This window comes from Leuciscus leuciscus (genome assembly GCF_965113295.1).
Source record: "Leuciscus leuciscus genome assembly, chromosome: 22".
Taxonomy (NCBI): Eukaryota; Metazoa; Chordata; class Actinopteri; order Cypriniformes; family Leuciscidae; genus Leuciscus; species Leuciscus leuciscus.
In genome coordinates this window covers 33,301,077-33,315,937 of record NC_138746.1, presented here as the reverse complement: position 1 = coordinate 33,315,937, position 14,861 = coordinate 33,301,077, and the positions used below count along the sequence as shown (strand labels likewise).

Below are 14,861 nucleotides of genomic sequence, written 5' to 3'. Positions count from 1 at the left end.
ATAATGGCCATAAAAGCCATGTTATGGGAGCACGCACAAAACACTATTAAACACCGTGATGGTTAATATTTATCACATCCGTGGTGGGGGGATGAAATGAAGAAGTGGCCTGAAATCTTATGAGAATATTTTCAATTATTTTGTGTTGGGACTCGGAATAGACAGGTCTTCAATGCGCGCCTCAGCCGCTCGTTTAACAAGTGCCATATCTGCATATGCTGTGAGTTTGGGTTGCTTATGACGTTTATATGGGAACGCAATGTGCACCATTTCACCAGATTTGTAACGTAAATAATCGATAAACCTATGCCAACACAGGAGAATACATCAATATGTTTCTATATATGCAAACTGTTCGTTCATCGCAACTTCAAAATAAAAGTTTAAACCCTCATGAGTGTGCGTGTTTTGATGTCCACATGTTATTGTTCAAGAAATTACAGTGGCTGTAACATTTCTATCGTAAAGAAGTGACCAAATATTAAAGGGATGATCTTCCGTGGGTCTGCCATTAACGAAGTGGAAAGAGCAAACGTACAGAAATTTTGGCGGTTTCTCACAAATGTGTCGCTCAAATACCCACAAGAGAAATACATAAACTACTAGGGCTGGGTATTGACCCAAATTTCACAATTCGATTCGATTTCGATTCATAAGCTTGCAATTCGATTCAATTTTGATTACGATTCGATTCGATTCCATATTGATTATTTTGGATATCAGGTACAATACATTGCAAATTTTCTCAAGGAAAACAAATCTCTTAACTATTATTGTAAACTATGGGAGTCAGTTGTAGCCTATGGGCTTCATTAGCCTACTATAATATTGAAGGTAAAAATTAACTGATTTGTATACAAACACTTAAAATACACTTTTATTTATTTTTATAATAATAAAGTTATATGAAATTATATAAAAATTTAAATGGTGGCTGTCATAAAAAACTTTCCAGTTTTATTCAAACATGCATTAAATATGAAAGCACATTAAAAATATGAAAATTAGTCATTTTACAAGACAATTTTCTCCCATCTCTATCAGCTTGCAAAGTTATTTCATTTGTTACAGTAACACATAGTGTACATTATAACTAGGTAAGTTTGAGCCTTATTGGCTCCGGCACACTTACTATAACTGGTTTAGGCCAATAGTTAAACAAACCTAAGGTTATGGCACCCAGGTACACACTGCTCACTTTCAAGTCAATCCGTGCAAGATTATAAAGCACAAAGATTATTGCGATTTATTGGATGGGATGCGCGCAACAATGTTCCATTCATTCATCAGCTGAAAACAGGATGACTAATCGATTCTTGGGATTTAAGAATCGATTAAAATCGAGAGATCTATATTTTTTACCCAGCCCTATAAACTACTGCTGCATTTACGTAATTTAACATGCACCGTTTCACATATAATGCATCGTGTCACACATCAAGCATGTGCGTGCAAAGAACTCAAAATAGTGATTGAATGGTTATTGCAACAGATACACTTAACTATTTGACTAAAACATAAAAATAACAAGCAACTCGCATTTCCAGCGTTCACACATTACAATAATGCTTTTAACAAAAGCCGACGAGCTTCTTGCAGCGTGCAGATCATAGGGTGCCCCACGTCCACATTCAGTTCTGGTGCGTGGATAATGGTCAAAACAAATATCTTGCATGTATTTTTTACACTTGAACCAGTGATTATGGCACACCCTAACTGTGCAAAGGACTCCAGTCTGTCTGTAGTCCATATTAAAAAGTAGCTAGCCCGTCCAAACTACACAGTCGACGCAAAACTACGGGCTCACAATACGACTACATTTAGCGGAAGTGGCTTACCGCTAATCGAACACATTATATTTAATAAATGGCGGTGAATAAGGTGAATAGGGGAGAATATTGTCAGTTGTAACAGGCAGCAGCTGCTCCAATCAGAACCAGCTTCAGTGATGCAAACAGACATTTTGCACATTCTCATTCTCCATATCGGGCAATAGCGATATGGTGGCCTATATATTGTGCATCCCTAATGTATATTTCAGTCATGACAACTCTCTGAATCATTTTAAGGATAATGTATTTGGTCTTGGCGGACTAGAGTATTGACTCTACACAGATATGGTGCTGCTGCATGAATAGGCACACATAAATTCCTCAACAAGACAAAAAAAACAAAGGAGATGATACAAATACAAGCCGATATACAATCATGCTGCGATATGTAAAACATACTTCTGTATTGATAGAAATATACAAATCCTCTCAACAGACACATCAGAAAGACAACAGGACACTACAGCAGATCTGCTTTGCTGAATTGCTTAAAATCTAGAGGATATCTGGGCTAGCAAAGCCCAAAGATATTTAACTAGTGACTTGCAAGTGAGCAGTGTGTACCTGGGTGCCATAACCTTAGGTTTGTTTAACTATTGGCCTAAACCAGTTATAGTAAGTGTGCCGGAGCCAATAAGGCTCAAACTTATCTAGTTATAACGTACACTATGTGTTACTGTAACAAATTAAATAACTTTGCAAGCTGATAGAGATGGGAGAAAATTGTCTAGTAAAATGACTCATTTTCATATAAAACATGGTCTCATGCAAGCTATGTTTGCTGTATCCTCTTTCCTGTTGCTGCGTTACTGTCACGGATTGTCCTGGTATAATACTTACGAACATCAAGATGAAGATAATTAGGCAAGGCAAGGCAAGTTTATTTATATAGCACATTACATACACAATGGTAATTTAAAGTGCTTTACATAGAAGGAATAATTAGGCAGTCTTTAATAAATCCACAGGGTAATCCACAGAGTAAGAGTAGCCAAACACACATCCAACATAGACAAGACCCGACAACAATGAACAGAAACAAGGGAACTTAAATACAAACAAGGATGATTAGACACACACACCTGAACTGAATGATGAAATCAAATCTGTGACAATGACAACAAACAAGACAAGGAGGAACAATGCAAATGAAAACAAAGTCCTGCAGGTCCGTTACGAAAGTGGTACGATGTCCGACTCAGGTGGACCTGGCTGAATGCCTGATGGTCCATGCTGGAGATGAGGAGTGGAGCATTAAAAAATAAACACTTTTTGTCATACCATAAAAATAACCTGTAGCCCATCTGAATTATATAAACATTAGGGGTAACACTTTATAATAACTGCACGCTATTAATCATTAGTTAAGCATTAGTAAACAGTTAATTCATCATTTATAAAACATTAATAGACATTAATAAGCAGTTTATAAATGCAGCTATAAATGCTGTATTCTTGATTTAAAAGCATATCTATAATGTGTTTAATACTTGTATTTTCATACTTTATTAATGATCAATTTATCATTTCTAAATGAAGTATTGCATTATTTACAAAGCAGTTATTTAGGAGTTGTCATTGATTCATAAGATCACTTAGAAAGTGTAAGTTAATGATTTAATACATTATTTAAATGCACATTCCTATATCTTATTATTCAGACATATAGTAATAGTTACTTAGTGTGTTAATAAATGCTTTATTAACATGTATTTCTACTGTAAGTCAAGGTTAATTCAGGGAGTTATAAAGCATTTAGTAGTGGTCAGTTCACTATTTATGTGAGCTCATCTAAAGTGAGGACTATTTATGCCTTGTAAAGAATTTTACTGTTACTGAATTAACTGTTTACTAATGCTTAACTAATGATTAATAGCGTGCAGTTATTATAAAGTGTTACCCAATTAGGCTATCTCATAGTGAAAACCATGTTGCCTAGCAACATTTTAAGCTGAGTACCGTCTAATGTTTTTAAATCACGTCTGGGGGAAGTTTGGTCCCGTCAGCGAGACATGCAAACATGACAGTCACGCAGCTCTTAGACGGTTAGCTTTTCTTTGACTGTTTGCGTTTTTAAGATTGTCTTTTGATCTTCTAACGTTACACTCTGACACACCATATTCCGGTACACTTGTTTTATGCGTATTTGGCGCCGCCTATTGTTGCGGGTGTATTTATGAAATGTAAAACTCTAGACCCTGAATATAAGACAAAACCGATTTTTCAGATGTATTTCTAAGAAAAAAAAGAAAAAAACATTGTCTTATATTCGGAACAATATGGTACTAGTGACTGTATTAATGATTTTTCAGCCTTTTTGACTAATATCATCTAAAAACGTCCTCCATTAGCCAACTCATTGTTGCATTTGGTCGGATTTGCACTGCATGAACAATCTCACTGCTTTCTCTAGCTAGCTCATGCTAATGCCCATTTCATTTTTAATGGGTTCTTATTCAGGCAAAACTTAGCCACTGTTTCCTCAAGCAACAACATTGCCTTCCTTCTGCTGATGCTGCTATTGTTGCCGTTATTGTTGAATGCAAAATGCATGCTCTCTCTCTAGATTGATTATAAACTTAATTAACTTATCTTGCATCATACACAAACTTGTAAATCATCAAACATGATTTTGAACGGGTATGTTTATGAATTGATAAATGCAGATCCTGCAGGATGGTTTAGTGATTCGGAATAATGAAAAGACTGTTAACTAATACAAAGAGGCTGAATTTCAGAGGAACTCCGACAGCATTCTGCAGGGCTGCGTTTAATTGAGCCCCTGCCCCTTTAATTGGGCACGTTTTAAAAGTGCCCTCTTTGTTCGTAACCAATTCAACAACCGGAACGCAATTTCAAAGCAATTTTTTTCTGGTCTGTGCACGTCACTGTCTATAGACCACAAAGCAACACGATTGTGATGTCACAGCTCTAGAGTATGATATTGGAGTTGACATTTAATCACATTTCATACTTGTACCTTAAGCTGACAGTTTTTTTTTTTTTTACACATTTAGGGCCCTATCTTGCACCCAGCGCAATTGACTTTGTACACCAACACATATATCATTACTATTTTGCACCTGACGCACAGCAGACTTTGCTCCCAGGGCCGGTTCAGCGCAAACGTTCCCTAATGCTATTTTGCAGTTCCAGAAAACAATTCCGCCACTGACCAGGAAAAACCTAGTCTAAAGTCATTGGCGCGTTATTCAGATGCTATTTTAAGGGCGCATGCTTGGCCATAATGTAGCGTGTGCACAACGCACATACACTTTGCTTCTCTCATCTACACAGAAGCAGCAGTTGCCATTTTTGCAAACCATATTACAAGGAAAAATATTCCACACGAGGGAAATTTTTGTGGTCTCCATGAAGATGTGAAAGAATAGGCATACATCTAGCTTACACATTTACCCAAATTATTATACACCTGTTTAACCGAAGCTGATTTGGGTGGGTTTCTCCCATCGCCATACAATGTCACTTCTCTGTGTTTTACGGCCCTGACGAGAACGTCGATCTCCTCGGCTGTGAACCGCTCCTGGCAAATCCGCCGTTATAATAGCAATCCGCCATGGAACAAGCGCGCCTGCTCTTAAAGGGAATGTGAGATGACGCTCTGATTGGTTTATTTCACGTTACGGCCAAACCACACCTATGAATAATGAAGCAACTTCAGACCAACACATTTTAGATTTGCGTCGAGATCCGCCCACAAAGTTACCTGCATTTCGCGTTTGATATTTGCGTTTCAGATCTTTAAAATAGGGCCTCATTTTCATGTGTATTTTTTTAATATAAATATAATATTATATTAATATTTAACATTTGTTTATATGACAGTTTTTTAACAGCCCCAACAGGCCTATAGAATGGTGTGTAAAAAAATGTATAATGAAAAAACTGTAAATGATAAATCAGCTCCATTGCTGATTCCAAGTGATCAGGGGCTACAAAAGTGCATTACATTTAAACACATTGCAATGGTTCAACAAGTAGTGGGTACTCATGCAAAATAACCAGTGCTTTACATCCGAGTGAACAAGACGGAGGGAAGATAGCGAGGGAAAGGCGCCAATCAGCTTGTGCCATGTAGTTTGTGGTAATGGTGTGAATGCTTGCTGATTGCATGTAAAGGACCTATCAGCCGGCATCATCAGGATATGAAAAGTGATTGGATATTGAACAACACACAGCAACGCCAACTGACTTTTAAGGTAATTGCATCAAGTGACAAAAACATCTGCTGTCAAGGACACTGAATACATCCATACCCCTTTAAAGAAAGAAGAATAAATGTTACTTTGAAAGCCGAACATCATGCCTGCATGCCATCTGTACAAAGCCTTTAGACTCGTTTGGCCTTATAGCTCAGCACAGGGATCTTGCCTTTACAGTGAAAGACTATGATATTGAGTGACTCATAAAGGATCTCAGAATATAAATAATAATAATAATAATTCATTACATTTATATAGCGCTTTTCTCGGCACTCAAAGCGCTTTACATGAAAGGGGTGAATCTCCTCAACCACCACCAATGTGCAGCATCCACTTGGATGATGCGACGGCAGCCATATTGCGCCAGAACGCCCACCACACACCAGCTTACTGGTGGAGAGGAGACAGTGATGAAGCCAATCAGTATATGAGGATGATTAGGAGGCCATGATGGACAGAGGCCACTGGGCAAATTTGGCCAGGATGCCGGGGTTACACCCCTACTCTTTCGAAAGACATCCTGGGATTTTTAATGACCACAGAGAGTCAGGACCTCGGTTTTACGTCTCATCTGAAGGACGGTGCTCTTTGACAGTATAGTGTCCCATCACTATACTGGGGCGTTAGGACCCACACAGACCACAGGGTGAGCACCCCCTGCTGGCCTCACTAACACCTCTGCCAGCAGCAACCTGGTTTTCTCAGGAGGTCTCCCATCCAGGTACTAACCAGGCTCAGCCCTGCTTAGCTTCAGTGGGCAACCGGTCTTGGGCTACAGGGTGACATGGCTGCTGGCATAAATAAGTAAATAAATACTATTTGTTGCATGGTTGCATCTGTATTTTATGCTTCAGAGGCATTTGGTATGTATAGGCGTGTAAAAATACTTAGAAATTGTTCAGAGTGGTTGCATAGAAGAACAAAGGAAGACAGTGATGAAGGAAAAGTTGTTTTATAGTCTGCTACTCCTGAGGTTTGGCCGTGTGGATTAGAGTTGGTGAATTTATTAAGCTGGAATACTCTTTGGTCTCGGATGTTATGACGCCTTGGCACTTACTGCAGGCACAATCATTCTTTATTTCATCGTGTGGAGAGCAAATGCTTGTAAATAAGTGCATTTATTCCATATTCAGTGACAGGCCAACAAATTTAAACAGAAACTCCAAAGTCTGACTTTGTAACGCATACATTTTTTTAGCCTTCCCCCAAGCCCTTGACTTGACTATCAGAAGGTTAACACTTCGAAAGTCATTTTCAGTTGCTTTTGTCAAGATTGCAAACTGACTTGAGACGCAAACAAACTTTTGTTATTAAAAGCAATTCATCAAAAGCAAAAATTAAGCCTGTCTAATTAAGACTCAAGTTTACCCTGGTGCAGTTTTATCAACATTATAGTTTGTTCCCTTTAAATCCTATAATGAATGAATGAATAAATGAATGAAATGAATCCTGAAAAATGCTTTTTGCATAGAAAAATAGACACAAATCCAAGGCAATCGAGATGCATCAGTGTTGTTTTATGCTATGTTTGTTATGTTATGTTTTGTTATTTAATGAAATGAGTAAGTGTGGTCCAAAGTCTTACTGAGATTAAGAATCTCTTTTACTAAAGCATCCTGACTCAGATCCCATTCTCTAAATTAAATAAGGATGATATGAGGCTAATAACAGCTTAATGGATAACACCATTGACATTAGCTGAGTTACAGTAATTAGGATAAAGTAAAAGACCATAATGATTTAAGATTTTTTTTTTCAAAAACAGAGCAAGAACATAATGCAAGTACATTTTAAGGTTTATATTGAATATATAAAGCAAACTGTTGGCTGAAATATCCACAAAATGAATATAAAGAGTGAATGGTTTATCTGTCAATCAGGTTCATGTAAAAGTTCATGTTTTTGTTATTATTTCAATAGGATCTCGACACATTTTCTTTGAAGAACCATCCTTTTAATTCATTTTTAATATTAAAATAAGTGATGTCTGCAATAAGATGCCTTGTCATCCTTTGTTAACTTTATTTTATTATTCATTGAGTCAATATAGACTAAAAACGCCTCGGTTACGACTGTAACCTCGGTTCCCTGAAGAGGGAACGAGCGTTGCGTCGAAAACTGACGCTATGGGAACGCTTTGCGTGATGACGTCTTGAAGCACATGTAAAATCAGTCCAATGGTGTGGCGGAACGTCAGAGGCGGGTGACGTCACGTACCAGGAAGCTATAAAAGCCGGCCCGAAACAGAAAACGAAAGCTTCGTAAAGTCTGAAGTCGCGCTGACAGGCATGAAGGAGATATGGCAAGGCGACGCAACGCTCGTTCCCTCTTCAGGGAACCGAGGTTACAGTCGTAACCGAGGCGTTCCCTTTCAAGGGAACTCCCGTTGCGTCGAAAACTGACGCTATGGGAACGTCTATACCAACGCCTCCATAGCTACAAATGTCTGTCCTGTGTGTAATCATGTGAGCAGCACTAAGAAGACAAAACATGAGACCCTGGAGTAGAGTCTAAATCCAGAGAGTAGAACCTGACGAAGGTGTGCGGTGAGGACCAGCCTGCCGCATCACAGACGTCCTGTAACGATACTCCTGATATAAGGGCCTTAGAGGCCGCCATACTCCTAGTAGAGAGCGACCGGACAGCCAAAGGAGAAGGCTGTCCAGCCGCCTCATAAGCCAGTGAGATAGTCTCAACCACCCACTTGCTCATCCTTTGCTTAGACACTGGACCTCCCTTGTTAGGGGAGCAAAAGTCACTTTTACGCCACAGGGCAGCACTGTGGACATACGCGTCTAACGCCCGAACAGGGCAAAGCAAATTATTCGCCTCCTGGTCCGATTTCGAAAGGGAGGAGGACCTCCAAGGGCCACGAAGGAAACGAGATACCAAGGGGTCTTTCCCCACAGACTTTCCACCCAAAGTAGGGCTGGGACAACGCGTCGAGGTCATCGATGACGTCGACGCAAAAAATACGTCGACGCAAAATATGCGCATCGATTCGTCGACCTGTTTTTATTTCTCAAAAAAAACGTTTGCAAAACGTTTACCTTATGTGCGCTGAATATACGCGATGGCCGGATCAACATTCTGTCCAACGTCATATAACCAATCCAGGGTTTTTTCTGCATTGATCTTTTTTTTGGCGGCTGTCAAATCCTTATTTGATCGGGGCGCGTACGAGAGAGAGCCCCGGCCGCGCGCGCGCACTCACAGTCTTCAAACAACACGAGCGCTGCTTGCTCTCTCTCTCCCTCGTGCATATTAATCAAAATCATTAAACACGATAGAAAAAGGGCGAAACACCAAAGTTTCACGCGCGCTCGCGCACTCACAGTCTTCAAACTACACGAGCGCAGTCTTGCTCTCTCTCTCCCTCGTGCATATTAACCAAAATCATTAGACACGATAGAAAAAGGGCGGAACACCAAAGTTTCACGTGAAGCATTCGGAGATTTTTTTTTCTCCATGACAGGCTGCTGGCTCCCACTGTTCTTTTTTATTAATTTTTTGTTGGAAAAGCACTCTCTGTATTAGCTTAAAGCCCTCAAGTTTACATTGGTTACTGTATTCTTTCAGTTGCTCTAAACAAGTATTTTGGGTGACCTTTTTTTATATTTTTATATTGAATGCTAGTCATCAAGTTGTTGTTATTTTCATCTGAAAGAACTTTTTTTCAGTAAGCTAGTAGGCCCTATGTGTTCAGTAAGCTTGTTTCAGTAAGCTATGTGTTTCCAAGGCTTCAAGGTTTTATTGAATGCTATCTCTGACTAAGAATGCATTACTTTGCACTTGTATAGTCTTTTATTTTGTAATTTTAAGAGCAATAAACATATATTGCAATGTTAAGGAATTCATGTTTTTTCATTCAGATATGTAAATCAACATGTATAAATTGTTAGTAGTCAATTAATGGGGAGATAATCGAGAATCGAATCGAATCGGTCTGAAAAAATTAATCGTTAGATTAATCGATGCATCGAAAAAATAATCGCTAGATTAATCGTTTAAAAAATAATCGTTTATCCCAGCCCTAACCCAAAGGACTGTGGTAAGCACCTATGGCCGCCACATAGACCTTTAAAGTGGACGGGGTCAGACCTGCAGTGAACCGTTCCTGCAGGAACTCCAGCACTGTACCAATTGGGCAGTGGACTGGGTCCAACCGACGGTCACTACACCAAGAAGTGAATACTCTCCACTTCAGGGCATAAAGTTTCCTCGTGGAGGGAGCTCTGGACTGTAGAATGGTCTCAACAACCTCGGTTGAGAGACCTGACTCTATGAGCTGGGCCCCCTCAGAGGCCAAGCCCACAGGTTCCACAGTTCTGGCCGAGGGTGAAATATCGAGCCCTCTGCCTGGGACAGAAGGTCCCTCCTGACGGGTAGCTCCAGAGGATGCCCGTCGAGGAGGGACACAAGATCGGGAAACCATACTCTGCCCGGCCAGCGCGGGGCTATAAAAAGCAGGCAAACCCGGTCCCTGCGAACTCTTTCCAGAACTCCCGGGAGCAGAGCAACTGGGGGAAAGGCGTACAGACGTAGCCTCGGCCACGTCTGTACCATAGCATCCAGTCCCAGAGGAGCTGGATGCGTGAAGGAGAACCAAAGTGGACAGTGAGACGTCTCTCGAGACGCAAACAGATCCACTTATAATTTCCATATCAGCTCCACCACCTCGGGGGTGGAGCCACCATTCCCCGGGCCTCGGCCCCTGTCTCGACAGAGTGTCTGCTCCTATATTCTGGACCCCGGGGATGTAGGCTGCCTTGAGTGACAGCAACTTCCCCTGGGACCACAAGAGGATATGGCATGCCAGCGCAAACCCCCTTGATATAGGCGACTACCGACGTGTTGTCCGTATGTACTACACATGGTGTCCCCTGAGACCTGTGATAAAGCTCCTCAGAGCCCGGAAGACAGCTAACATCTCTAGGCTATAGAATGCCAGGAACGATGATGGTCTTCCCACAGACCTTGAGATGAGCGACCCTCAGGATCGCTCCCCAACCCGTGAGGGAAGCATCCGTCGTTAGCAGTTTGCAACGACAAGGAGCTCCCAGCACTGGGCCCTGGGACAGGAACCAAGGTTTCTTCCACATAACCAAGGCACGTAGGCATCACCGCGTGACCTTGATTGTGCGAAATGGGTTGCCCCTCGGGGAAAAACCCTCTGGTCCTGAGCCACCACTGCAGGGGCCTCATGTGCAGCAGTCCAAAAGGTATCCCGTTGGAAGCTGCTGCCATGAGACCCAACAGTCTCTGGAACTGTTTGACAGTGAGTAGCTGGCCTAGCTTTACACTTCTCACAGCTGCCAGGATGGAATCGAAGCGTGGCGATGACAGGCGCGCCTGCATCGACACTGAATCCCAAACCACGCCTAAAAAAGTGGTCCTCTAAAATGGAGAAAGCACACTCTTCTTGGCGTTCAGCCGTAACCCCAACTCTTTCATATGGGCGAGAACAACATCTCGATGTTGAACCGCCATCTAATGCGACTGAGCTAAAATCAACCAATCGTCGATGTAGTTCGTGATGCGAATACCCCGGAGGCGCAGAGGCGCCAGAGCTGCATCCACGCATTTGGTGAAAGTGCGGGGTGATAAAGCCAGGCCGAATGGAAGAACTTGATATTGGTATGCTTTGCCCCCGAAAGCAAACCTCAGGAACTTCCAATGACACGGACGGATGGAAATATGCGTCCTTGAGGTCTATCGTGACAAACCAGTCCTCGGACCTGATCTGTGGCACGATGTGTCTCAAGGTTAACATTTTGAACTTGAGCTGCATGTACTCGTACAGAACTCGAAGATCTAAAATGGGACGCAATCCCCCGTCCTTTTTTGGAACTATGAAGTACCGGTTGTAAAACCCGGTTTCCCTGTTGGAGGGGGGTACATATTCTATGGCCCCTTTCTCTAACAGAGTGTTTACTTCCTGTTCCATAACCAGAACCTGCTCGGGGCCCACCACTGTGGGCAGGACCCCCATAAACCGCGGTGGGCGTTAATAGAATTGTATCTAATACCCTTTTTCCACGGTCTGCAGGACCCAACGAGAAACATTTGACAGTAGCTTCCACGCTGTCAAAGATTCTACTAGAGGTACCAGTCTCTCGAGACTGGTTTCTGGATTTTGTTGCTGTTGAGTAGTCGGTTCGTCGCCCTGTAACGGCGCACCGGCAAGGGAACGACCAAACAGACTGCTCCAGCACCCTCCTCAGAGGGGGCGGGCATCCCGAGGCCACTACGTTTCCGGGTGGACCTTGAGATATGTGCTCGCTGGAGACCGCTGCGCCCTGTAACACCGGAGGCGGCAGGGTTGGCAGAACGGTCCCCTGAGGGCACCGAAGAGAGACGGCACCGTATTTTTCTCCTGCTGTTGAGTAGTCGGTTCGTCGCCCTGTAACGGCGCACCGGCAGGGAACGACCAAACAGACTGCTCTAGCACCCTCCTCAGAGGGGGCGGGCATCCCGAGGCCACTACGTTTCCGGGTGGACCTTGAGATATGTGCTCGCCGGAGACCGCTGCGCCCTGTAACACCAGAGGTGGCAGGGTTGGCAGAACGGTCCCCTGAGGGCACCGAAGAGAGACGGGCACCGTGAAAAGAGGTGTTAACCGCTCTGCTTCGGGGGGACTACCCTCATTTGTCCTGAGCCCTCAGACATCAGGACTTTTTCCCAGCAGCCTTCTTGGCGGTAATAACGGTCCGCAGATCCGTTTTACCCCTCGAAGACTGCTGGGTTTGAGAGCGCCCTCCGTGTCCCCGAGATTTTTGTGGGGGAGCACGAGAGGACACACTCTGTTTTTGAGTGGCACGATGTTCAGCGCTCTTTTTAGAGGAGTGAGGCTGCTCCCGCTCAGCAGCCTCAATGAAAGAACGGCGGGGGAGAAGTTTTTGTAATGCAGCTGCCTGTTTAGCAGCTTCCTGAGATTTAGCTACCGCACTGTTTACTGCATCACCAAATAAACCAACAGTGGAAACCGGAGCATATAAGAGAACGTGCTTTTCTTTCTCTTTTATATCGCTCAAATTGAGCCACAGATGCCTCTCAGTGGCCACCAGGGCTGCCATAGACCGCCCGATTGATTTAGCGGTCTCCTTGGTGGCCCTGAGAGACAGATCTGTGGCTCTGCGTAGTTCAGCCACTGTGTCAGGACCAATTCCCCCGCCCTCCTCTAAATCCCCCAATAATTCTGCCTGATAGGCTTGCATAATAGACATCGTATGCAGACACGCTGCAGCTTGACCAGCGGCTGCATACGATTTATGAACCAGAGATGATGTGAATTTTACTGGCTTAGAGGGAAGTGAAGGAGCTTTCAGGGAAGATGCCGTTGCTGGAGAGAGATAGCTCGCAAGCGTCTCCTCCACCTTCGGCATCTCCCCATAACCATATTCTTTATATTTGTGAATGGAAGAATAGTGGGATGTTTGTGGTGCATACACTCTGTATGAAACCGGTTTTCCCCACGATTTCGACACCTCGGTGTGGAGATCGGGGAAAAACGGAAGGCTTCTTCGCTGAGGCTGTGTACGAGATGGCAGGAAGCGTTCGTCGAGCTTACTTTTCGAACGAACGTCCTGCCTATCCTCTGGCCACTCAATAGATAGTCTGTCAACTGCTCTAGTAATAACATCGAGCAGTTCCTCAAACGCATGAGACTGAGGTGGCGAATCCTCAGACTCAGCTTCAATACTCACAACATCCAACTCCTCAGAGCTGGACAGTTGCAGTATTGGTGCCTCTATCGGGGGGGAAGAAACCGCAATGCGTGCTTCCACACCCTGATGAGAGGCACTGGATCTGTCAGATTGATGCTGAGATAAGGCAGAGCCCGTCTCAACATCCACTGACAGATCCATTTGCGAACCCCAGGTCTGAGATCGCCGCCGAGCCTCAGCCGCGGCGGGACCCGAGCCCTGGGGAACGCGATCGGGATTGAACCGAGCCAAGCGGGATCGGAGCGTGCGCAATGGAAGCGCGTCGCAATGCACACAGTCACCACCCTCGAGTGCTGACTGGGCATGCTCCTCACCCAAACAAACAACACAAAGAGTGTGAGTATCACCTCCCGTTAAATAACGCGGGCAGGGATGGACACACACTCTAAACTGCTGCTTGCTCGCCATACTGAATATATATATATAATATAGACAGACAACACCAAATAACAAGGACAGATTCAACACAGAGCGCAACTGAAGACTCAGAAAGCTTTCGTTTTCTGTTTCGGGCCGGCTTTTATAGCTTCCTGGTACGTGACGTCACCCGCCTCTGACGTTCCGCCACACCATTGGACTGATTTTACATGTGCTTCAAGACGTCATCACGCAAAGCGTTCCCATAGCGTCAGTTTTCGACGCAACGGGAGTTCCCTTGAAAGGGAACCTGTCAATCCCTGAGTAATGTTTTTATTTATTTTTGCATGAATGTAGACAAAGTATATTGCATCATGAAGTTCAGAAAGCTATTGAAATTTGTAAGTTTACATAATAAAAAATGTGTTACTGACATAAAAAAAAAAAAAAAACTTACTTTATGAGTGAGTTGGCTACCATATCTATAAATAAAGGCTTTAGATTAAATGCAATTGAGGTCAAAAGTTTATCATAAATGCACAAATCCTCCTGTGGGTACTGCCTTTATGTCCCCACCAATGTCAACATTTTGCAGAAGTGCAACCATCACTTCACCGATCTGGGCTTTATGGCCAGATGGAGACCTCTCCTTAGTAAAGACGTTTACACACACACACACACACACACACACACACACACACACACACACACACACACACACA

The 14,861-nt window shown here is 43.1% G+C and overlaps 2 protein-coding genes across 2 annotated transcripts in view; both read left to right on the top strand.

The window, feature by feature from the left end:
- The window catches only part of LOC309487074 (exportin-5-like), a 449,972-nt gene that overhangs the window by 150,640 nt on the left and 284,471 nt on the right, over positions 1 to 14,861 (top strand). The window lies entirely within an intron of this gene.
- The window catches only part of plpp4 (phospholipid phosphatase 4), a 130,159-nt gene that overhangs the window by 83,140 nt on the left and 32,158 nt on the right, over positions 1 to 14,861 (top strand). The gene's annotated exons all lie outside the window — the stretch shown is intronic.